Source organism: Bos javanicus, chromosome 7 (assembly GCF_032452875.1).
Source record: "Bos javanicus breed banteng chromosome 7, ARS-OSU_banteng_1.0, whole genome shotgun sequence".
Lineage (NCBI taxonomy): Eukaryota > Metazoa > Chordata > Mammalia > Artiodactyla > Bovidae > Bos > Bos javanicus.
In genome coordinates this window covers 33,179,988-33,205,569 of record NC_083874.1, presented here as the reverse complement: position 1 = coordinate 33,205,569, position 25,582 = coordinate 33,179,988, and the positions used below count along the sequence as shown (strand labels likewise).

At 35.5% G+C, this 25,582-nt stretch overlaps 2 long non-coding RNA genes across 2 annotated transcripts in view; one reads left to right on the top strand and one right to left on the bottom strand.

Moving 5' to 3' along the window:
* Positions 1-25,582, bottom strand: part of LOC133251029 (uncharacterized) — a 95,862-nt gene that overhangs the window by 5,673 nt on the left and 64,607 nt on the right. Inside the window, exon 3 of the long non-coding RNA XR_009737492.1 lies at positions 1,270-1,356. This is a non-coding gene — a long non-coding RNA (uncharacterized LOC133251029). The remainder of the gene's footprint in view (positions 1-1,269; positions 1,357-25,582) is intronic.
* The window catches only part of LOC133251028 (uncharacterized), a 46,626-nt gene that overhangs the window by 9,297 nt on the left and 11,747 nt on the right, over positions 1-25,582 (top strand). The window contains exon 3 of the long non-coding RNA XR_009737491.1: positions 11,801-11,865. This is a non-coding gene — a long non-coding RNA (uncharacterized LOC133251028). The remainder of the gene's footprint in view (positions 1-11,800; positions 11,866-25,582) is intronic.

Below are 25,582 nucleotides of genomic sequence, written 5' to 3'. Positions count from 1 at the left end.
GCTAGAGGCATTGCAATATGTCCAAACTCAAATTCCGTTTTTTTTTTTCCTATGTTCAAATAATGTTCTTTCTCTTTAGTTCTTTATCATAGGAGTTACCCACCACCCACATGGGATTGGGTGGTAAATTGAATCACTGGCCTCAGTTCTTCATTTTCTTGGATTGGTGTCGTATGCACACACCCTTGCTGTGACTCCATGGTGGATACAGTTGTTTTACCACTTCTTGACTTCACACTCCACCACATGACTTTGTTTGGCCAATGCAATGTTGGTATATGTGACCTAAAGGCTTAAAAGTCCATTGGGCTGACTTTCTGCTTTTTGTGATAAGAAAAGGATTTAGGTAGGTGTTAGTCTAAGGAAGATGAGAGACATGTGAAGTAGATTGGATGATTGGACCCAACCTAACATTTACAGTCAAGTCCAGTTGCGCTCAAGCTACAGCTGCAGGTGTATAAGCAAGAAATAATTGTGTCCTGTTATCCACCAGAGAGATTTAGTGGTTGTTACTTGTCAGTTGTTGACTCATACAAGGCCCGAATGAGAGGCTGGCAGCCATCCTTGACTCTCCTTTTTCTGTTGACACTCACATGGAATAGTATCTACATCTTCCTGTTTTGTTTTCTCAGTATCTCTTATAATTCACTGCCTTCTATGATCTCATATCCCTTGACATCCCTTGATTGGGCTACTCCATATTTTATTACTGATTTCCTTGGCTTTAGTTCAGTCCTTTTCCAGTTTATCGTCCTCATGCTTGGTAGAATGATCTTTCTTGAAAGGCAAACTGATCAAGTCAGTCTGGTATTTATAATCCTTCAAAGACCTCCCATAAATAACCCGTTCATATAAAATCTGAATTATTTAGCACACACTGATCCTCAAAATCCAGCCTTCCCCTAACTGTCCACCCTTATTTTTGGCATTTATCTTTCATCCTTACCTTGAACTCCAGCATTACCATGCTCATTTTCAGTTTAAAACTATTCCAGATCTCCCTCACGTCTTTTTCACACCTACTCTCACTTCTATGCTTACTTTATCCCTACCATTCCTTCAATATTAAGTAATGCTCTCTCCACAAAGTTTGTCCTGAGTTCCTCCATGACTCTGCCCTTGCCTCTGTTTAGGAACCCTGTGGTGTGTGTGCGTCCATGGTAATCGGTGGTCACTTTTATTGGAGCACACAGAATAACTGATTAATTTCTCTTCTTAAAACTTCAAATGAACCTTTTCTGTACTTTGTTAATGTGTCTACTTGCTTACCTTCTATGCAGCAAATAATTTTAAGGCCATGACTGATTCTTTTATCTCCTGTATTTCCACATGTTACCTGAAACTTCATAAACATAACTGGGAGAAAAAGAAAGAAAAGAGAGAGATATTAATTAATTTTAGGAGAGAATTCTGGGGCCCAGAAAATTTAATTTATAGTCTCATTGTTGTTCAATCAATAACTGATGAGAAGAAAGATCATCTTCTCCTTGAGTAGTACTTTTTCTTCTCTACCATGTTGACTTCTCAATAAACATTTCTAAAAGGGGACTATGTAAATTATTAGGCCTCTGTTTTAAGAAAAAGTTATTTGCAAGAGCACATTTTTTATTAAAAAAAAATAGAACTTATCCTGAAAGGCTATCTATTGTCGTCTCTGTGGGAGACGAGTCAATAAACTTTGAAAAACATCAGTAAAAACAAGTCATGGTTAAATAAAGAGTAACTTGGTACTAGGAGAATCCTCTTGTAATACAAAAAACACATCCTCACTACCTTTACATATTGATAAAATTAAGTGATCAAACCTAAGTAACTTCAAAACTCCATCTCTAATTTATCCCTTTTAAGTCCTCTTTCCATTAGATAAGCTTTTGACAGTACATTCTACTCATTCGTTCACTTTTATGAATATTTTGTTGGTGTAAAGCAGTTTTATGTTCATAGCAAAATTGAGAGGACGGTACAGAGATTTTCCAGAAAGCCCTGGCCCCCACACATGCATAGCCTCATGCGTTATCAACATCGCCTGCCCAAGTGGTACATTTATTGCAGCTGACGAACATTTGTTGACATATCATAATTACCCAAAGCCCATGATTTACATTATTCATTCTACTTTTTAAAATAAATTGACACATGTATACCTGTGATGGATTCATTTTGATATTTGGCAAAACTAATACAATTATGTAAAGTTTAAAAATAAAATAAACTTATGTTTTTCCTTCTGGCTTACTTCACTCTGTATAATAGGCTCCAGTTTCATCCACCTCATTAGAACTGATTCAAATGTATTCTTTTTAATGGCTGAGTAATACTCCATTGTGTATATGTACCACAGCTTTCTTATCCATTCATCTGCTGATGGACATCTAGGTTGCTTCCATGTCCTGGCTATTATAAACAGTGCTGCGATGAGCATTGGGGTACACGTGTTTCTTTCCCTTCTGGTTTCCTCAGTGTGTATGCCCAGCAGTGGGATTGCTGGATCATAAGGCAGTTCTATTTCCAGTTTTTTAAGGAATCTCCACACTGTTCTCCATACTAACGCATATATATGGAATTTAGAAAGATGGTAACAATAACCCGGTGTACGAGACAGCAAAAGAGACACTGATGTATAGAACAGTATTATGGACTCTGTGGGAGAGGGAGAGGGTGGGAAGATTTGGGAGAATGGCATTGAAACATGTAAAATATCATGTAAGAAACGAGTTGCCAGTCCAGGTTCGATGCACGATACTGGATGCTTAGGGCTAGTGCACTGGGACGACCCAGAGGGATGGTATGGGGAGGGAGGAGGGAGGAGGGAGGGGGTTCAGGATGGGGAACACATGTATACGTGTGGCGGATTCATTTTGATATTTGGCAAAACTAATACAATTATGTAAAGTTTAAAAACAAAATAAAACAAAATAAAATAAATAAATAAATAAAATAAACTTAAAAATAAAATAAAATAAATTGAGCCAAACTCTCCAACTTCTGCATTCCTGATTCTCTGGCATTTGTATTATACTTTCATGGATGAAAAAATGTCATCTGCCATCTTTAATCAAAGGATGTAATGACATTCAGAGCATCAGTCACTGCAGCCACACCCAACTGTATACCCTGAGGGGATTCAACATGGAAAAAAGAAAAAGACAGGATACTGGCCCTAGACAGCTAGGAAGCCCAGACTCTTGTATCTTCCCAAACATAGAAAAGTGCTAAATTTATTATCTTGAGACGTTTGTTTTTTCTTTAATAATATTTTGATGTTTTGACTACCTAGTTTGTCACAAAAATTGTATATCCAGGCTCCTCCCTTACTTCTTTGGAACGGTGCCTCAGAGCTATCTGAGAAACTGTCTTTTGGATTTAAGCCTTCAGTTGCTGCTGCTGCTGCTGCTGCTAAGTCGCTTCAGTCATGTCCGACTCTGTGAGACCCCGTAGATGGCAGCCCACTAGGCTCCTCCATCCCTGGGATTCTCCAGGCAAGAACACTGGAGTGGGTTGCCATTGCCTTCTCCAATGCACGAAAGTGAAAAGTGAAAGTGAAGTCACTCAGTCGTGCCCGACTCTTAGTGACCCCATGGACTTCAGCCTATGAGGTTCCTCCATCCATGGGATTTTCCAGGCAAGAGTACTGGAGTGCGGTGCCATTGCCTTCTCCAAAATAAAACAGAATTCTCAACTTTTAGACTGTGCAATTTTTTCAGCCAATACCTTCCCTGAGATATCATCAGTCAATAATGTTCCTAAAGCATCTTATCTGTGCTTGTACTTAAGTTTGTTTGGAGGCATATGTTTATGTGTATTTACATGTTTGTTGGATCTGTGTCCTCTTTATTCTCAGGTTCCTGGAAAGTAGAATTATGTGTTCCTCTTTCTTTCCAGTGTTTCCACATCAGGCTTCATACATATAGATTCCTTTTCAATTAGCCATTAACTGAGAACCTTAGGCATGTTAAATACTGAAAATGATGTAAAGAAGAATGAACTGAAGGATTGAGGGAGTAAAATCCAGAAACCTTATACTGTATTAGTTAATAACCTGAAACTAAAATTTTGAACTGCTCCCTCATGGTTCAATTCTGATTTGACTGTAAAACAGTCCCCTCTATTAATTAGTTTGAGAAATAGCTGCTATACTCTGTGAAATAGCCTAGAACTGTAAAATTGCATTAGTCTGAAACTATAAGCATTTCCCTTGAAGTTACTTTAAGGAAATCCCTCTACTGTACCTCATAATAGGAGATACATGTAGGAAATGATTAAATAGCAGTGTCTCTTGACAGTCAAATGACATTTCAGTAATAATTAATTCTTTACACTTCACTTGTCAGAGCAACTTGGTTTCTTCTGTAATATATCTGGGATTCTGACTCAGTGGTGTGGTGATGATGATGCTAATGCAACCACGATACTGTGTTCTTTAGACCCTTATGTACTTACCACTATCTTGGTCATTATCACCTTACCTCCTGATCTTTAACATGCTGTGAAAGACAGAGTGTATATTATTAATTTGTCAAATCAGAGCTTTACTTTTTTCCAGAATTTGGTTTGCTTCTACGAAATTCTATTTTTTTTTTTTGGCAATTTTTACATATTGGAGTGGCCACTGGGTAATAAAGATAAATTGACATTATCTTAGATTTTCAGAAATTGGTGATATAGCCAAAGAGATGGCCCAGAATAAGAAACCTAACTGTGATGAGAGATTATTTCAGAGTGAAGAGAGGAGGGAAAACTTCATAGAAAGGGCAGCTTTGGAACTGGACTCTGAAAGTCTAAATGTGGCCTAGATGTGGCATGAAGATAGAAGGCTGACAACATGGAGTCCCGTTGTTGTCAACTCATCTTCTCTTGTTATTTTGCCCAGGGTAGTCCAATAAATACAATTTCTATCCAGTTATTATAAAAAGTCTCATGTTGTCATTTTGCCTTACAAAAAAATGTTGGTGTTTTTTCCTTGGGAAGATTATTTTACAATATTGATCATAGTTTCTTTAAAACAGAACTGACCTCAGAATCTAGAATCAAACTTATAAGATTTGATAAATCAACATAAAATGGGGCTTATACTATTCCACGTTTATTTCTTTTCTGAAATATACTGTTGGGATATGGAAAGGAAATAGATCAACATTTCCTCCTGTTTCCATTTTATAGTGACACTCAATTTACTGATTACCTTGAAGCACCAGACTCGTATCAAAACCCCTTGTCATCTTCACCTGACCCTAAGTCACTAAACTGATCATTGCTTTTCAGAATAAGCAGGGACTTTTCAGCATCAATAACCCTCTATACCTGAAGATATTTACTCACTAAATACAGTGAGTAAAAAGATAGTGAGTGAAGTGTATACTCACTATCTTTACACTCACTTGACTGTAGCTTCAATGCATGTGAGTGTTGGTGAGCACTTGGTGTGTTCATCTTTTTGGTTTGGTTAGTTGAGCTGTTTCTCCATAGATCTTTCCATGTAAGGATTCTGAAGTTTCAATAGGAAATACATTCAATATTATTCAATAAGCAGGTTAGCAATGAGCCAATAATTTGTATCTTTTATTCTTAAATTACTTTTTAATACTCTGCCAGCATGTAATGATACTATGAGTCAGGGAAAAATTTAGTTCCCCTATGGAAATGGTTTCTTCTTCATATAATATATCCAGGAAATAGTGAATAATCTGCTTATTTTTTTCAAAAGGATGATAGCATGGTAAACAAACAGAAAACAGAAAAACCAAACCTTGGCATTTCAACTGCAGAATTTCATTTAGAAAATGCAACTCCTAACTAGGCTAATCCAATCTTCACATTATCTGAAAAATGAGTATTTTACACTGGGCTGTTTAAGGCAAATATTTCCATGGGGTCTATTTATTGCCCTTCATTGACTTTCTGTCTTGCCAAGTCAATTTGTAGTCTAACTATCCAGAAGATGATTCTCTTCACAAGAGAAAATATGTATATTATATCACATTCTTCCTTTCATAACAATTGGCTTGTTTATAATTAGCAAGAGCAAGCTAATGACCTAAATGGGCACTGAAGTTACAATATAAAGTTTTGTTTTTAATAAATGTAGAACATAAAAATTAAACTATTATTTCAAATGTGGAGTTTCAACGTTCTTTAAAACAGTTAGTATAGGTTCTGAAATTCCATTTTGAAAAACAAATAAAATAAGATGAATCAGCTATAATTTGTTTCCATAGTCTGAAATAATTATCTTAGCTAGAAAAATCATTATTTCTATTTAGCCAATTCAAAAGCTTATTTTTCAGTATGTTATTGTAAAGGAAACCTATAGTCTACTGATAATGAAAACTCATCTTAGAGTCATAGAATTTGGGCTCAACTCTTGGCTCAACTAATATAATCTCTGCAATCTTAAGAGTATTTAAACCAGTTGAGTCTTGGTTTCTTCCATCTTAAAAAAAGTAGTGCTTCCTAATTTACAAAGGTTTCTCCTATGGCTTCAAATTTAGAGCTTTGCAACATTTATTTTCTGATTTCCTAACTGTAATTAAAAGTGTTATATTTTGCATACTCCAGGGTAAATTCCCATTGGGATATTTTTATCCATGTTTGTTGACTGAAAAACTAGGCACACCTTAAAATTTGAGATATATTTTATTAGGCATAAATTTTTAGAACTTCAAACCTGGCAAACAGCATTTCAAGTAACCCCTGGAGAACTGCTCTGAGGAGGTGAGGAGAGAAGTCAGGTTTTATAGAAGTTTTGCAACAAAGGGCAGGTAGTCTATACATTAAGAGATTATTGTTAATTAAAGAAAACCAGACAACCCGAGTTGAGGAATTTAGCGCTTTTTTGTGTGTGGAAAGATGCAAAAGTCTGGTCTCACTAAACCATCCCTTTAATATAGACCTCAGCTATCTGGGGCCAGTATCCTGGATTTTTCACATCCTGTTTGCTTGGGGACTCACCTTAGGAAGTGGCTGTAGTCTGATGATTGCTAGATGGCAGGTATTCTTTTCCTTCCTGTGTTCTTTCAGGGATCACCTTATCATGTTGGAGGATTGCAATCGCTAATGCCTTTGACATCCTTGTTTACTAATACGGCAGGAAATATTCCACTTCTCACGTATCAGAGGAAGATGTAAGATGAACTTATTTTTGTCAGCGAACTGTTTCCAACTATGACTTCTTGAGAGTCCATTATCTCTGCCCTGCTCAAATCCCTACAGTCAGTGTACTCATCCCCCAGGTGCCGTGGGTACTGTGGGTACTACTAATTGCTCATTGTCCTTCTTCCCTCCAAAACCCCCAGTTAAAGACCACTAACACAAGAATACAGTGTCAGTCCCCTTGCCTCAAGGTGGAACCAACTCTGACTTCGTTAAAGTGCTCCAAACCTGTCCAGAGGATTAGGCTGCAGGTAGAGTTCAGTTGAGAATAGAGTTCAGTTTTTTCTCCTCTCCCTGAGCCTGCTCTATGTAAATTGGGCTAGCCAGGAAGGCTGTTTGCTTCACTCAAGGTTCTCACTCCAGTCCTCAGACCTTCCTTTGTTCTATTTTCGAGGGCTTTTCTGGCCACCGCCATTCTGGACTCCTTTTTTGCTATTCTGCTGCTGCTGCTGCTAAGTCGCTTCAGTCGTGTCCAGCTCTGTGCGACCCCATGGACTGCAGCCTACCAGGCTTCTCTGTCCATGGGATTCTCCAGGCAAGAACACTGGAGTGGGTTGCCATTTTACTATTCTAACTACCTAAAATTACCATGCCAGTCCTAGGGCAAGGAGCATGCTGAGGTCAGTAGTTTCTCTAAAGACTCTCAGAAGAAGGTATGGTGAATTGGAAATATCAACAGTTTTTAAAATTGTTTAATTTTATTTTGTTTTGTGTGACAAGTTCTAAAGACCCCAGTAACTTCTTCAAGTGGCCATGACTTTAGCTTTTTAATATTTTTCTCTCAAAACCCTAATAGATAACATTAATGAAAGTTGAGAGCAAACTCTCTGCCTCTCTGCTCATTTCGGCCCTTTGCAGCTTACCTGTCTCAGTGCTGTGAGAAGCACAGAAGGCACAGATACATACACAAAGGCACAAATGGAGTATATATTGAAAAATGCAATAAATTTCCTTATGTAGTCTAGGTACTGTGTTCTGAGATTGGTGTTCATTTTCTTAGCAAGTGCTTATGTGAAATGAAATATTTCCTGCCATATTGGTGGGCAAGAAATGTCACAGCCATCAGCAGTTTCGGGCTTCCAGATGTGAATGAAGGCTCCCCAAAGAGAACACAACTCCTGCGATCCAGCAGATGCTGCCACCAGATGATAGCTGAGGAGCTCGGAAGATGGCAAGAAGCATCCGTTCACCAAATTTGCCTTAAGATGAACAAGGAATTAAGGATATAAACAATCAAGAAATAGGATTTGGCCCCAAAAAGCTGAGTTGCATATGAAAGGAATGTATTAAGTGAGCTCAGAAGCTTGCATCTTCCTATACATAGAAGAACACTAAATTCCTTAACTTGGTATCTGGTTTTCCTTACTAGATCATAATCTTTGATGTTCAGATTCCTGCCCGCTTTGTTGCAGACTTGTATATAGTCTGACTCCCTCTCCTGCCTCCTCAGAGCAGTTTTCTCTGGGCTACTGAGATGCTGCCTCCCAGGGTTGGCGTCCTTAACATTTCCACCAAATAAAATTGTTCTCTACTTTCAGATTGTGACTAGTTTTTTAGTCTAATTTTTTAGTCAACACTTAAAAAAATATATATATATATATATTAGTTTAGATTTTTCTCTAGTATTACTTATGAAGCAGTTGTGACTCAAAGTTTTGTTTAATTTTTCCAATAATATAAAATTAACAGTTGATTATGTTTCACATCTTAATTAATGTAACTCCAAATTCTGTGTCGTGGTGTGCCAAGTAAGTGGTTTGAGCATCTTTTTAACAACCCCAAAATATCTCCCTGTGCAAAGATAAGTGAACTGAGATTTTCTTAATCATCCTATCCAAAATATAAATAAAAGCAGTCTCATAAATGTTGCTATTTTTATGGATCTCTACCATACAATCTAATTAAAATATTAGTCTCCCTTCTAATTATGTGGGCTATCACCTCTAAGTTCTACTCATTCAAAAATATGACAGCTGCTGTTCAACCATTGTTTTTAGACAAACACATTTGGGGTAAACAAAGAGAATTCTATCCCTATGGAAAAACTTGAAAATTTATTATTATTGTCCTTCATTGGCTCATTTTATTTCAGAACAATATTCCTTAGGAGGAATGTCTTAAGAGGAAGGTCTCTTCTGGATTAGACGTAGTCACAGTGTCTTCTAGGCTGACCTCTGGATTTTCCTGTTTTATACAAGAATGTCAATTTCAGTGTTCCTAAGTGTCATGTATTTAAATTATTGGTATTTAAAAAAGGATTAGTGAATTTTCAAACTAGGTCAGTTTTAGAACCAGTTTGAAATAATTGGTAAAAAAAAAAATTTACAGTTACAAACCAAATTAGAAAATTCTTAATTTCCCTTCCACCCTAAGGGGTGGTAGTGCAGCTTATGAATATTTTAAGAGCCAGGGTCTGCAGTATCAGCTGCCTAGAGGGGCCAGAAGGTATAAATGAGTGAACTGGGATATGTGTAGAAACAAACAAACAAAAAATGTAGAATCCTAAGCTTGTCTAAAGGAAATATAAATTGTTACTCAGCATCATTTGATTACTGCCTTGAAAAATCAAGGCTACACTCTTATTTAGGACAAGCCAGAAATTCAGATTTCCTTCTGTAATGTTATGATTTGTAAACATTTCTAACTAATTTTAAAAAGTGTAAAATACAATGTGGACTAAACAAAATAGTTCTTTCAGCCAAATTTGGCCTAAATGATACCAGTTTTCAGCTTGTTTTATTAAATGAGTAACTTCAATAGTAGGCTCTAGATTGGTGCTAATTATCTACTGCTTCTTGCTCTCACCTAATCTAATGTGTAACTACCATACATCTAGGACAAGACAATGGAAACTTTTCCTATGAAAGGCCACTAAGTGATCAGCTCTCCTATTAAGGAAAAATAAGAAACTGAATTAAGTACCTAATAGGTTTTTAAAGACTGCATAGTACAATATGGACCCACAAAATCACTTAATTTGGGGGCTACATGCATTTGTTTTATTGTTTAATTTACTAAGTCCTGTTTGACTCTTTTGTGACCTCGTGGACTGCTGCCTGCCAGTTTCCTCTGTCCATGGGATTTCCCAGGCAAGAATACTGGAGTGGGTTGCCATTTCCTTCTTCAGGGGATCTTCTGGACTCAGGGGTGATTGAACCCATGTCTTCTGCATTGCAGGCAAATTCTTTTTACTACTGAGCCACTGGAGAAGCCTAAAATGCATTTTAGTTCCTGGTAATCACTTATAAAAGATGGAGAAGAAAGCTGGAAAGTAATCAGGATAAAAGAGTTAGAGGGATAAAGGAGAAGGCAATGGCACTCCACTCCAGTACTCTTGCCTGGAAAATCCCATGAATGGAGGAGCCTGGTAGGCTGCAGTCCACGGGGTCGCTGAGTTGGACATGACTGAGCGACTTCACTTTCACTTTTCACTTTCATGCATTGGAGAAGGAAATGGCAACCCACTCCAGTGTTCTTGCCTAGAGAATCCCAGGGACGGGGGAGCCTGGTGGGCTGCCGTCTATGGGGTCGCACAGAGTCGGACACGACAGAAGCGACTTAGCAGCAGCAGCAGCAGCGGAGGAGGAAATGGGGAGAATAAGAAAGAATGCCAAGACAATGAAAGGGTTAGATGTTCATAGACTGAGTGTAGAATGTCCTGGCTAAGAGTGTTAAGAGAAAACATTTTTGCTCCCGATGCATCAGAGAAAATTTTCATAGTCCTGGTAGTGGTATTGAGGGAGGAAAGGAATAGGCTGAGCTGACTCCATCTTGAAAAAGAAGGAAACTCCACTGAAACTCTTGCACTTTCACTGAGCTTTGGACCATGTGCCTGGTAGCCATGGGGATAATATACCTATGGCCGAGCTGATGATAAACACCAGATTCCATACCAAGGTCTCCCATCACCAAAAACAATGTAATAATCCCCTATGTAGTCAATCACCTTTGTAATCTTTATGGCACCCATTGGTGTAGGCTGCAATGTATAACCAGCTGACCCTTCTGATTATGAATCATGGCTGTAATCTCTTTGTATCTCCCTTTAACACTTTCCAGGCTAGGTTTAAGGAATTTGGGGATATGGATTTGAGCAGTACACTTAAGGTATATAAGGTTTTCACAAAAGTTGGTCGGGGTACTTGGCTAAGAGAAGATTCTGCCTTGGGCCTGCCGGTGTAATAAACTGCACTCCACCATCTGCATTGTTCTTCTGAGTGAGTTTGTTTTCCTGAATGTGTGGCTGCAACAGTAAAAGAGTAAGCTCTAGAGCTCAGTCCCTGACTCTGACAGTTACCTACCCTGGGACCATGGGCATGTTAACTAACCTCTATACACCTCAGTTTCCTTATCTATAAAACTGACATACAAAGAATATCTACACTTGATGCTTTTTAAGGAATATTTATTTGTAAAGTACCTAGAATAATGTCTGACATAAATGATCAATACATATCATTCATTAATATATTGTTTTAAAATTAAGCTGTAATTATCAAATTAAGTTTTTTCTTTTTAACCTTGGTAAGTTTTTACCATGCTTCAAATTTTATTTCAATTTTTTTTCCAAATTTTATTTATCTTTTTAAATGTAAGGTTTTAGTATTATTACAATTCTTTTATTTATTCCAAATTTTATTTTTAAATACAGCTCCCTCCCTCTTATGACTCTTTGAAGATTCCTAAAGTTGACAAAGGAGTAATATATGTGCACAGGTATGTGTTTTAAGTGTGTGTGTGTGTGTTTTTTTTTTTAATCAGATATATACCAAATAAGATCTTCATTAGTTTGCGTCTGCTTTGGACTTTGTTCTTTCTGCAGAATTACTTTATGTATTTAATTCATAATAGGAACCAAAGCATTGTAATATTACATCTTTGTCTGATAATGTTTACTTTTTCCTACCATCTCCTGTGTTGTGTAGTTTTTGCACAGCTTTCAATTCCGAATGATTAGTTCAATGGATAATTACAACTCAGCCCTGAGTGGACCATTTTATTTCCGCTGTTTACTGATCCTTACAAAGTGTAGATCACTGCTGGATGGCAACAGAGATTGAGTCTCTAAGTGGGATATATTATTAAAGAGGATTACTTGACTGAATTTGTCCACTTGATGCATTAATTAAATTTCTTGATTAATTAATTTCTCTTTAGAGAATCTATGTAAACTCACTAGGAAAACATGACCCCTAACTAATTCCTGATGAAATAATTTAATTTCCTAGGGCAAGCATGTCTTTATTTGGAAGCACTCAATTTTATTATTCTTTCATTTTTTTTTTTAATTAAAAGTATTTTTAGAGACTTTGAAAGAGCAGTCTTAAGTTCACAGAAAAACTGAGTGGAAGGTTCCAGAGATACCCTTTGCCCCCCCAAATAGCATCACCTCCTTCATTATCAGCATCCCCCACCAGTGTGGTATATTCATTACAGTTTATGAATCTACATTGATACATCATAATCACCCAAAGTTCATAGTTTACATTATGATTCACTCCTGATGTCTTACATTCTATGAAAGTGAAAGTGAAGTCGCTCAGTCGTGTCCGACTCTTTGTGACCCCATAGACTGTAACCCATCAGGCTCCTCCGTCCATGGGATTTTCCAGGCAAGAGTGCTGGAGTGGATTGCCATTTCCTTCTCCAGGGGATCTTCCCGACCCAGGAAACGAACCCAGGTCTCCCGCATTGCAGGCAGATGCTTTACCATCTGAGCCACCAGGGAAGCCCCAGGTTTAAATAAATATATAGCGACATACACATCATTATGGTATCATATGAAGTGTTTTACTAATGTAAAAATCCTCTGTGCTTGGCCCATTTATACCTCTCCCCCAACCAACCTTGGCAATCACCAATTTTTTTTTTTGCTTTATTCATATTTTTGCCTTTTCCAGAATGTAATATGGTTGGAATCATACAATACATAGCCTTTCAGGTTGGCATCTTTCATCTAACATTATGCATTTAAATTTAAGTTTCTTCTATGTCTTTGTGACTTGATAGTTAATTTCTTCTTAGCACTGAGTTGTATTCCATCATCAAGATGAACCACTGTTTGTTTATACACTCACCTACTGAAGGACATCTTGGTTGCTTCCTAATTTACTCAATTATGAGTAATTCCTATAAACATCCATGAAGATTTTTGTGTAGACATATGTTTTCAAATCCTTTGGGTAAATTGCAAGAAACATAATTGCAAGATTGGTAAGAGTATGTTTAGTTTTGTAAAAAATTGCCAAAGCTCCTTCCAAAGATTTTTTTTTTCATTTTTAATATGACTTCATAGAATCATTATATTTTTCTAAATAATTTTGAAGTTAATGTGCAGTGGTGAAATAAGTGATACCTCTCTTCTTTGCTTCCATACTTTTTTCTCACTATACTGCTAAAAGGATTCACTTCTACCACCTACGCAAATCAAAGACTAGGTCAAGTCTTTGTATTTCATCATTAAACCATCCCTTTTACTTCACCATCTACATTATGAACTGATTTGGGTTTGTTTTTTTTTTAGTCCTTGCCTTATGATTTATTAAGACTCACAACTCTGGTCCAGCTTCTAAAATTACCATCTTGAGTTAGAAATATGTGTCATAACAATCTATCCAAAGTATTGAAAAAGTAGAAATTCAGTGGCATAAGAACTTAAAATTGACAAAGACTGACAATGGTTGGATAGGTTCTTGGCAGTGCTAGAGATAAAAATGTGTGTCATTATTATCATTTCCACTTATTTCCATTCCTGGAGGTAAAGAGAAATTTTGGAGGTAATTTTAATTTCATATGCTTTGCAGTTACAGTTTGTCCATTTCTCTTAAACCAGTTATATATGTAAGTAAATTGAAAGCAAGACTTATTTAATTCATCAATAACAGAATTTTAAAGGGAAAGTACTGCTGCTTATTTTATTTGTATGCCAACTTTCAAATACACCTTTTATTCCTTCTCTCTCAGAATTCAAAGACACACACACACAAGTTCAGTTGTGTCCAACTCTTTTGATCCTATGGACTGTAGCTGGCCAGGCTCTTCTATCCATGGGATTCTCCAGGCAAGAATCTGGGGGTGGGGTAGCCATTTCCTTCTCTAGGGGATCTTCCTGACCCAGGAGTGAAACTGCACTTGCAGACAAATTCTTTACCATCTGAGCCACCAGGGAAGCCCCCTCCCTCAACCTCCACTGCCTCCACACAAACATATCATTATTTGTAGATTTTGTTTTGTGAAATCACCTACTCAGTAAAGGTTATTAGTAAGCCCCAATTCAATATTCATGATGCATTTATGATCATTCATGAACATCCATCTGCACAGGGTGGAGAAAAATTTGGCATTCCCAGCTGAGACCAAACAAGGCATAACTTTGCTTTCTTCTTTTGGTTCTCATGTTGTAAATGTATTCATGTCACAGATTACTTAATGACATGTTTTTCACCTTTTTTTTTGTTTGTTTTGTTTTGTGATTTTGCTTTTTAAAATGGGTTCCAAATATAATGTTATAGCTCTGTCTGGTGTTCCCAAGTATAAGAAAACTGTGATGAGCCTTATGAAGGAAATATATGTATGAGATAAGATTCATTTAGGTATGAGCTGCAGTGCTGCTGAACCTGAGTTCAAGGTTAAAGAACCAACAATACATATGAAATTAGATGTCTTTAGACAGAAACATGGTCTTCCCTAGTGACTCAGTGGGAAAGAATCTGACTGCAGATGCAGAAGATGCAAGAAACACAGTTAGATCCCTGGTTTTGGAAGATCCCCTGTAGGAAGAAATGGCAACCCACTCCAGTATTCTTGCCTGGAAAATCCCATGGACAGAGGAGCCTGGCAGGCCATCCATGGGGTCAAAAAGAGTTGTACATAAGTGAGTGACTGAGCATGCACAAACAGAAACTCACATAAAACAAGCTTATGTATTATCAGCTCAGGAAAACATGACTGGAAGCCCCCAGGAACCAAATTCTGCATTTCCCTAGGAGTAATAATTCTATATTCACTAATATAGTGTTTGCTGTGCCTTTATAGAATGTGACTATCAGAAATAATGAGAATTGACTGTACATAACTTATTGTGATTTAAATTATCTATTTTACTATCTTAACTGTATAGTTACTCTGTATATACCTATTCATATGCATAAGCACACACATATTCACATACATGTGTATTAATTTTTCACAAGCTCCTTTTTATGCTACCAAAATTTAAGGACCACTGGTTCCCTGGGACATGGAGTTTAAGGAAATGAGACTAAGCAGTTTAGATTCAGTTAGATAATAAAAGTTGTCTAGCATTGTATATGCTTCCCTTGTGGAATAGCAATTCTGGTAGTGGTATCACTTTATTATTTTAATAATAAATCCTTTTCTGGGAGCTAAACAGCCTCCAAAACCTTTCCCTTATGTACCCAGGATCCCTTATTCTCAGTTACTGTTGTCATCTTCTTTGCCAGTTCACCTCCCATTGGTTTTCCTCAGCTGGACTTTATTTAGCAATACCAGCTCATATTATGTCTTAAGCTAGGAAGTAATGATACCAGCAGGTAAAATGAAGAGTACCGTGCCACAGCATGCCACGTCTAGGGCTTTCTGCCATCCTAGAAAGTAGTTAGCACTGCAGTGTGTCATGTTTAGAGGCTATTTATCTTCCTTGATGCAGTAAGTGTAGCCCTTCAGTCTACCTATACCTCAGTACAGGACCACCTTTCATTCACCACGTCTAAGAGATTGCCTTCTCCATCATTTATTTTTATTATTTTCTATTTCCTAATTTGCCCCGAGTAGACTACATAAGTAGATATTCATTCAATTATTCATCCATCCAATAGCTAATGACTGCCACCTACATGTCAGATACTCCTAAGTGCAAGAATAGAATACATGGCAATATTTTCAAAGGGCTTTCAGTTTAGAGTGGAATAAAAAGAAATTAAATAAGGAAACAAATTAAATGATTTGGATTGATAGGACTATGAGAGAAATAAGGTATGGGCATGGAATAGAAAGTAACCAGGATTGAGGTGGGAGGAGGATTGCTTTCTTAATTATGTTGGTCAGGGAAGAGGGAGAGAGATCCCCTAAGAGAGGCTTTGACCTTGCAGTATACTTGAAATAGTATTGAAAAGGCTCGTCAGCACACAAAACACTTACACTTAAACTGTGCTCTAACAATAACCCTGGATATTCTGATGATACATGGTAACTGGTGATGGCAGAAATTAACCTCTCTAAAGACTCTCACAGACTACTAGAGGAAATAATGTAGTTTTAAAATTGTAATTAGAGTAGAAGGGAAGATGTGCCGTAAGAGAAAAAAAAAAGGTCTTTTGAGGAGATATTACTTTCCAGTGTTGTTATTCATTCATTCATTCATGCAAACATTCATTGTGAGAAAGTTTCCTAGAAAAGGTAATACTAATTAAACAGATTTTGAACGAATGGCTGGGGGGTGACTTTCTAGACAGAGGAATTAACAGTGTTTAGAGACAGAACTCATACCTAGATTGTAAAAAGACATAGATAGCAGGCAAACAGTCTGACTTTTATTCCTATTTTATGGGAGTTTTTAAGACAGGAAGTGGCATGATTGGCATTGTGCAGTAAAGCATTTTTACGCTGATATTGAAAGAATCATTGGAGGAGGCAAGGAGCTGAGGAAGCCCTCCAAGTAGGCATGGAAAAATTTTGAGAAGGCTGAACATCACAGAAGAAATGAGAATGGGAAAAGGCAATGCAAGCAGTGACATTTGGAGATAGAAGAAAAAGACCGCTGACTTTAGGAAGACTGAGTGACTTTGTTAATGTGCTTCATGAAGTGTTGAAGCAGGAAAATGAGGGGAGATTTGAAGAGTGCTTGGTTTTGAGACTCTGAGACTAAGAAGATGGCAATGCTGTCCTCAGAATGAGTTAAGAAGAATTCCCTTTGCATCTATCTTCAGGTAGAGATTGTAGAGAATTTATGTAATCTCTCCTCAAAATGTTAGCTAGAATTCATCAGAAATCCAAAACTTATCCAACATTCAAAAATGCATTAATTAAAAAATAATGTAACCCATCACCTCAGTAGACAAAAAAAGATAAGTTGTATGATAGCACTTAATAGGTACAGAAAAACATTGGCCAAAATTCAACATGATAAAGAGCATTTCAATTACAAAAACAGTACAAAGAAAAAACTTCAGCTAACATTATACTTAATGATGAGAAACAATGTGAATGTGCTTTTTCCCTAAGACTGGGACCAAGACAAGGATTTTTCCTCTCACCAAACCCATTCAGCATCATATTGAATGATCTAATTAATGCAGTAAGACAATAAAAGAAATAAAGGTTATAAAGATTGAATTACATGAAATAAAACTTTTCACAGGTGACATGATTGTCAATGTAGAAAATGCAAAAGTTATTAACAAAAAAAACTCCTGAATAAGTGGATACAGCATGGTTGTAGTATGTAAGATTAATGTAAAAAAGACAATTGCTTTTCTATGTACCAGCAATGAAGTTAGAATTTGAAAATGGACAGTTAGAATTTGAAAATAAAGATACAATACCATTTACACTGGCATTAAATGTTTAGATATTTGTCTAACAAAATATGTTCAAGTTATATTTGTGAAAAGCTGCAAATCTCTGATGAAAGTCAAAGAAAATCTAAATAAGTGGAGAGATATTCCAAGTTTATGTTTTGGAAGACTCAATACTGTATTGTTAAAACTTCATTTTTTTCCAGTTTGATAGACTGATACATTGCCATCCCAATTAAGCTCACAGCAGTTGATTTTGTGAACAGTGACCAACGGAGTCTAAAGATTTTATGGAAAGGCAAAAGTCAAAGGAGTGAGATGTTCTGTCTTCAAGACTTACTATTAAGCTACTGTAATCAAGAGACTGTGATATAGGTTGAAAAGTAGATAGATCAATGGAAAACAATAGAGAGCCTAGAGAGAAAACCACCAAATACAGTCAGCTGTTCTTTGACAAAGAAGTGGTGGCAATTTGATGGAGAATTAATAGTCTTAAACAAGAGATGCTAGAGTAACTGAACACCCACTATCTGCATTCAAAAACACCGCTAAACACAGATCTTACATCTTTGACCAACATGTAGCTCAAAATGTATCATACACCTAAATGTGAATGTGAAACTCTAAAATTATTAGAAGAAATCTTAAATGCAAGTGAAAGTTAAAGAATTCAACGTGAAAAGTCTACATACTGTACAATTCCAACTATATAGCTATCTGGAAAGGCAAAATTACAGAGAGAGACTATATAAGAACATCAGGAATTCGTATAAGGGGAAGCATGAATATGTAGGATTTATAGAGCAGTACTACTATTCTGTGTGATACCATAATGGTGGATGCACACGACTATACATTTGTCAAAATCTGTAGTACTATGTATATAACATAATACAAGGATCCTACGGTAACTCTGGACTTTATATATTAAAAATAATATATCAACATTAATAATATTCATGCATATGAACATTATTAATATTATATTATTGTATGTAATATTATGTGACATATTATATATAATGTAATGTGTAACTATAATTATATAATATATAATATATACATTACATATATAATATATAAATATATAATATTATATATTGTGTATATATTGTAATATATAACATATTTATGTTTAATAATATATTTATTAAATAAATATATAATAAATACAATGTATTATATTTAATAACATATATAATTATATAATATTACATATTTATATACTATATATTAACATATAATATAATTTATAATATATATTATATAATGTTATATATATCATGTATAATGTAATTAATAACAATTAATATATTAATATAATATTAATATATATAATAGTATTAATAATATATGTTGGTTCCTCATTTGTAGCAATTGTACTTCACTAATGCACGATATTAACAATAGGAAAAACTGAAAGGTGAAGAGGTGGTTTATGAGAACTCTATGTACCATCTGCTTACCTTTCTGTAAACCTAAAATTACTCTAAGAAAGTAAATTCTATGACTTTTTAAAAACTTATATTGAGTACAGAATAAAAAATAATTTTTTCCATCTTTTCCATTTGGTATTAGATAATTAAATCTAAGTGTTGAAAAAAATCACCTCCAGGCACTGTGTAGAAATACTGACATTGTGAATTTGTAGAAAATAATTGGGATAAAGGTTCCCTGCAGTGGTCTTTGAGCAGCTAGAAGGTACTTTTAGTAGTGCAGAGGAAAAGGGAGGTTCATGATTCAAGAAGGGAAAATTATGTATGCTGAATCGTGAAGATAGTAGTAACTGTGTTGTGAGACAATTCCACTGAATGCAGCGGCTAGAGGTAAAAAGCTTGTAAAGTAATTTAAGTCAGGATTATGGAGAACTTTCAGAGGAGCCCTTTACCCAGTTGGGTGGGCTCAGCAGTTATCTAAAAAAAAGTAGTGTTTAGGGATTAAATAATAGCTATGGGAATGCTCATAGTCCAGTGTCTGCAAAATCTAGGGACTCTATAAATCTTTAATTTCCTTTCACATAACTATTATCATGGTTTAATTCACTCTCACTCAAGATTTGTTATGAACTCTGGGTTAAGTTAGTGAATAACTCATAAGGGCCAACCATTATGGATTAAAATATATTTAGTACTCTTAAGTAAAATTCTTTAAAAAACAATTTTCCCTTCTTAGTTATAATGCTAATTTGTCAATGCATATGACTTTTTTATTTGAATTACAAGCTTCTAAGGGGCATACTATTGTAATTTTATCATTTAAGACAAGCCTATTTATGTACTTAGTGGTTATTGGTTAAATAGTGATTATATATTGATTGAATCATTATGTATTAATTGAACTGAGATGCAACTGAGAAGATATAATTAGAACCCAAACTCATAAACTAAAATGCTCTGTAAATTGGATGTTCTATGCTGTCTTTCACTTTTTGGTCACATAATAACTAAATTATTTTATTTTTCTTAGAGGGTGAGGGTATGGTTATTCTTTAGAAGCTATCTATCACTTGAAATAAATATTTAGCAGTCATATATATACACACACACACACACACACACACACACACACACAGGATTTTCTTCTATAAAACAAAATCTACACGGTCCTTTTAAAAAATACAATTTAATTTTCACATATCCTTGTGACATTGAAACATTATTTGAATGTTTAATGAATATTGGTAGAGATTCATCTAAAACACTAGCCTAAATGATTTACAATGATGCAGAGCCCAGAGACAAGAAAATGAAGAGGTCTCATCTAATGTGGCAAGGCCACTACTATGACTGTATAGTTGCAAGATCGGGAAAATGTAATTAATGAAGAACAAAGTTTCTGTGGGTGCTAGATTGCTAATTAATCTAATCACAGTTAAATCAAGAAGAAACAAAACTTTGGAGGAAAAGAGGCTTTCCTATATTCAAAGGAACTTTTAAGATGGCCATTTCTATTTTTCCTTTCTGTGAGATTTCATTGCATAGCATAATCTGAAATGAGTACTTTCAATGTCTAAAATTCAGTATTCAAACTTTGAATTTCTGAACTTTTTCAAGATTCTTCCAAGTTAATTTCAGCATGGTATTTGTTTTTCAGTATATTAATGGCTTTTTTTTTTTTTTTGCCAAAACAATAATTTCAGAGTACACTACTCACCATCCCTCCAGAGCCTTCACTATTATGATGAGATTTAATTAACTACTTAGATTTAACTCATTAGATGCTTAATATTTAATTCTAAAGTTCAATGAAACTACAGCACAATCAGTTATCTATTAATATATTTGTTTTATGCAAGTTATAAATGTATGTTAAAAATTAGCTCAGATTCTGCACCTTCACTAAACTTTTGACTGTACAATCTTGATACTCTATTCTTGATTCTCTCAGTCACCAGTGTCGTCAGTGTGGTGGTAGTCCTGCCATCATATCTATGACTCATCCTAGATTGTACAGGACAAAAGGGAATATAACTTCAAATAGTTCACTTGACTCAAAGCCCTGAAATAGTTTTAACCCAATCTCCCTGACTCAGACTATAGAAGAGTTAGGGAAAGCAAGAATACACTACTAAGTTCTGATTTTCCTTCATAAAATTACATACACAATCATTAAAATCTAAAAAAAAAAAAAGCTACAATTCCTACCTTGCCATTATTTCCCATCACATCGCATTGCCCAAGAGATGTGAAAGGAGTTATTATGTTAACAAATCCTCTCACAAAAAAATGCAATGTCTCATAAACAGATAATTGGCAAAACTAATACAATTATGTAAAGTTTAAAAATAAAATAAAAAAAAAGAATTCCAATAAAGTATTGCTTGACTTGAACATTATATTTCACTGACACAGCATTGGGTTTCATTGTACGGAATGGGTAATTGACAGAAATTGAAAAGCAAGGTTGTGCAATACAATTCTAATATTGCAAAACTCAAACAGGTTGTGTCACATTCCCCCAAAATATATCCCTGTGTGTCTTACTAAATTTTTGTATCTTCTTAACCACTCCCTCCCCCATCAAACTTGGAGGGTGTGTGTGTTAAAGAGCTTAAAATTAGCAAGCCTACCTTTAAGATCTTGATTATATTGTGGAAAATAGAACAAAAAGTGAGTAAATCAATTTTCCAGGAAACCTGAATAGCAAGGTGAATATGTAGTTGATGGAATCATAAGACCTTATGGGGATTCAGAATTGGTCTGAGGTATTTTTTCAGATTGATGTGAATCAATTTAGAGATTTCTGAGGAAGTTGTTTCTTCAAGAGATTTTTTGTGTGCCTAAAATTAGCTGCAGGCTTCCCTGGTGGCTCAGCAGTTAAAAAAAAAAAAATGAGTCTCCTGCAATTCAGGAGACTCGGGTTTGTTCCCCGGGTTGGGAAGATCCCATGGAGAAGGAAACAACAACTCCGGTATTCTTGCCTGGCAAATCCCATGGACAGATGAGCCTGGCCGGCTACTGTCCATGGGGTTCAAAAGAGTTGTATAGGACTTAGTGACTAAACAAGAACAAAAATTAGTTTTAGTCCACAGCCTGTTGTAGAGCAGTTCTCAAATTTAAGTATTCATTAGTTAGTGAAGTCACTCAATCGTGTCTGTCTCTGTGACCCCATGGACTGGGGGTCCATGGCTTCTCCATCCATGGAATTTTCCAGGCAAGAGTACTGGAGTGGGTTGTCATTTCCTTTTCCAGGGGATCTTCCCAACCCAGAGATAGAACCCAGGTCTCTAGCATTGCAGGCAGACGCTTTACCTTTTGAGCCACCAGGGAAGCCCACCAAATTTAAGTATGTATTTAAGTATATATCAGCATCAATTTGAGGGTTTGTGACAACACAGATTGCTGGGCCTCAATCTTTCAGAGTTGTAGATTCATTGGTTCTAGAATTGGGCCTAAGAATTTGTGTTTCTAACAAGTCCCCAGGTGATGCTAATATTTCTGGTCTGGGGCCCTCACCTGAGGAGCATTAACTGCTCTCAAGAAAGTTCAATCATTGCACAGACACAGAATTGATCAAAGAATTTGGAAATCAACAGAGTTACAGCTCTCAAATGCCTTTTTTATCAATACCTTTCTGAGAATTTCTTGAATTTTAAATCAGCTATCTGGCTTCTGTCTATATCCCTTTAGAGTACAAACCCAAATAACAAGGTTGCTAAATTTCATTCCTTTATCATGTCCTATTCCCCCATCTTCCTGTCTCCTCAGCCCTCAGTTGTTAAACTTTTGAAATTGTTCAGACATATTCACTGACTCAGTTTGGTGCTCTTAGGACCGACAGAAATAGAATATTATTAGGAATTACAGTTTTTAAAGTCAGAAACAAGGAGAATATTTTTCTTTTTTTTTATTTTTTAATTTTATTTTATTTTTAAACTTTACAAATTGTATTAGTTTTGCCAAATATCAAAATGAATCCGCCACAGGTATATTTTAGATAATTATTACTTCCGTACTTCAAATTAATACTTCATACTATTAAAATATATTCCAAATATATTTGGAAAAAATGTTTATTCCAATATTTATTCCAAATATATTTGGAATAAAAGTAAAAAATATATTCCAAATAAAAACCTCTTCTTTGTATCTGTGCTCATTTCATATACAAAGTTTCTTTTAAAACTTAAGAATCAAGCTATAGATTATGTTAACATTTTTTGAAAAATAATAGCAATTTACTTCCTCCAAAAAACTGATGAAATAGAGCAAAAATGCTGATGTTTCTCCTAATACTTACTCAAAACCTTTATAAAAGTTTACTTTATTCAAATGAAAGACAGTGATGCATGGACTGATTATTTAAGATATACAATACTGTTGTATACATAGATTGGCTTTAGGATTTTATCTCTATTTGCATTACTATCCCTTTCCATTTCCCAAATGTGTTTACAAGGTATACACACAACATTTTTCATTTACCTGTCCTCTTTTTCATTATCCTACTTCTAGCCTTTTAATCTTTGCAAACTAAGAAGATATTTGAGTATGTTTTTTATGAACCTATATATGCATATTTTGTTATCTTTCATGTAGCTTTGGAAGGTAAAAATTTCGGATAGTAATAGTACTGTCTGTCAATGCAACATGTACCAGGTAACCCCTAGAACACTTTGGGCACTTAATAACCTTTGTAATACCATTAATGACATCATTATCATCAATCATGGGAGCTGTTCTCAGCTCTGATTCAATTAGTCCTAGCTTAAAAAGGATCTTCTCTTATGTCACTGGTTACTGTTCAAGCCTGATAGCTTCTCGTTTTCAAATACATCTGCTCTCTTTCAAGTAATTTTTGAGTGCCTTCCATACCTTTAATGGCGAAACCTACAGATTAGTGACAAAGAAGTTAATTGAAATGAGCTATCATTTACTAATGAGAGGGTGTTGGGTTCAGCCTGAGAATACTAACCTGCTTCCACATGACTAACCAGGATTTCACAAAAGTAAATCATCACTGAAATATAGTAATTCTCCTAATCACCTAATGATTCTATTTCTTATATATAGACAAATGCACACAGGGTTCTCCATTATCTTTAGGAAGGTCACTCAACAGTTATTAGAGTCAAGTAAATGAGGATTAAGCTGTCCTTCTCCAACACCATAAACTTACCTGCTTATATCCATTCTATAATTATGGAGCAGAAATGTACCATACAAAAAATGAGTTTTAGTGACAAATAATCTACAATGGTGTATAACCAGAAATAATCATTTATCCCTTTGAAAACCTAAAATGTGTCAGAACCAGAAAAATCTATTGAATCCATTTTCATCTATGGCATGCTTTGTTCAAATGAAAATTTATGTGGCAACATTTTATCTAAAAGAGATAAAAGTAAGTGATGTGAATGAAGCCAGATTGGGAAGGTTGGCTCTTTGAACTGCCTTTCCCTCCAGTGGTTCCAAAAGGAGTCCCACAGTCAACCCAGAGGTTTCAAGCAGCATGAAAACTGCTGTATTTGAAGGTTAATCCATGGGCTATTTTTCCTCCAGAGCATGTATCACCATACAACATACTATATATAATATCTTACTTTCTTACAATTAATTCAATGATTAATGTACATTGAGATTTAAGCTGTATAAAGGGAGAGACCTTTTTATCTGCTTGATTCATAGTGTGTACTCAGTGAATATTTTTGTTGAATGAATGAATGAGTATATCCATGAATGAATATATTTCCTAATTATTAGTTAATTAAAGTGATATGTCCCCAGGATTAAAAAAAAGGAAAGATAACAATCACTGATTCAAAAGAACAGATAAAGTAGTTGAAGCAGATAAAATGTCTATAACAAAACATTTAATAAATGAAGCCATTACATAATGGATACCTCTCCAGTGGTACAGGAATGATGTAATCATGTGATAGGGCGGGGAAACTGGACCAAGTAGATCAGAAGATTCACTGGGGAGATGACTAGCTATGGGGCCTTAAATAATTGTCTTAACCTTTCTGGGCCTCAGTTTCCTCATATAAAGTCATGTCTTATAGCTAAGTGACCACTGATATCCCTTGGAGTTGTAGGCAGCAAAGAGATTTTGGACAGATGGAAAAAAATGGAGAGAGTAGCATAGAAACATTTACAGTACTATATATAAAATAAATAACCTGTGGGAATTTGCTGTATGAGTCAGGGAACTTAAACCAGGGCTCTGTAACCAGATGGGTAGGAAGGGGTGGGAGATGGGAGAGAGTTTAAGAGGGAGGGGACTTATGTACACCTAAATGGATGGTTCATGTTATGTCAGAAACCAATAAAATATGGTAAAGCAATTATCTTATATTAAAAAAAATAAATACATGTATATATAATTGAACTAGCTAGGAGACAATCTCTGTGCAAATATGCCTTGAGAATTCAATCAGAAGATAAGCTGTTTTGAGT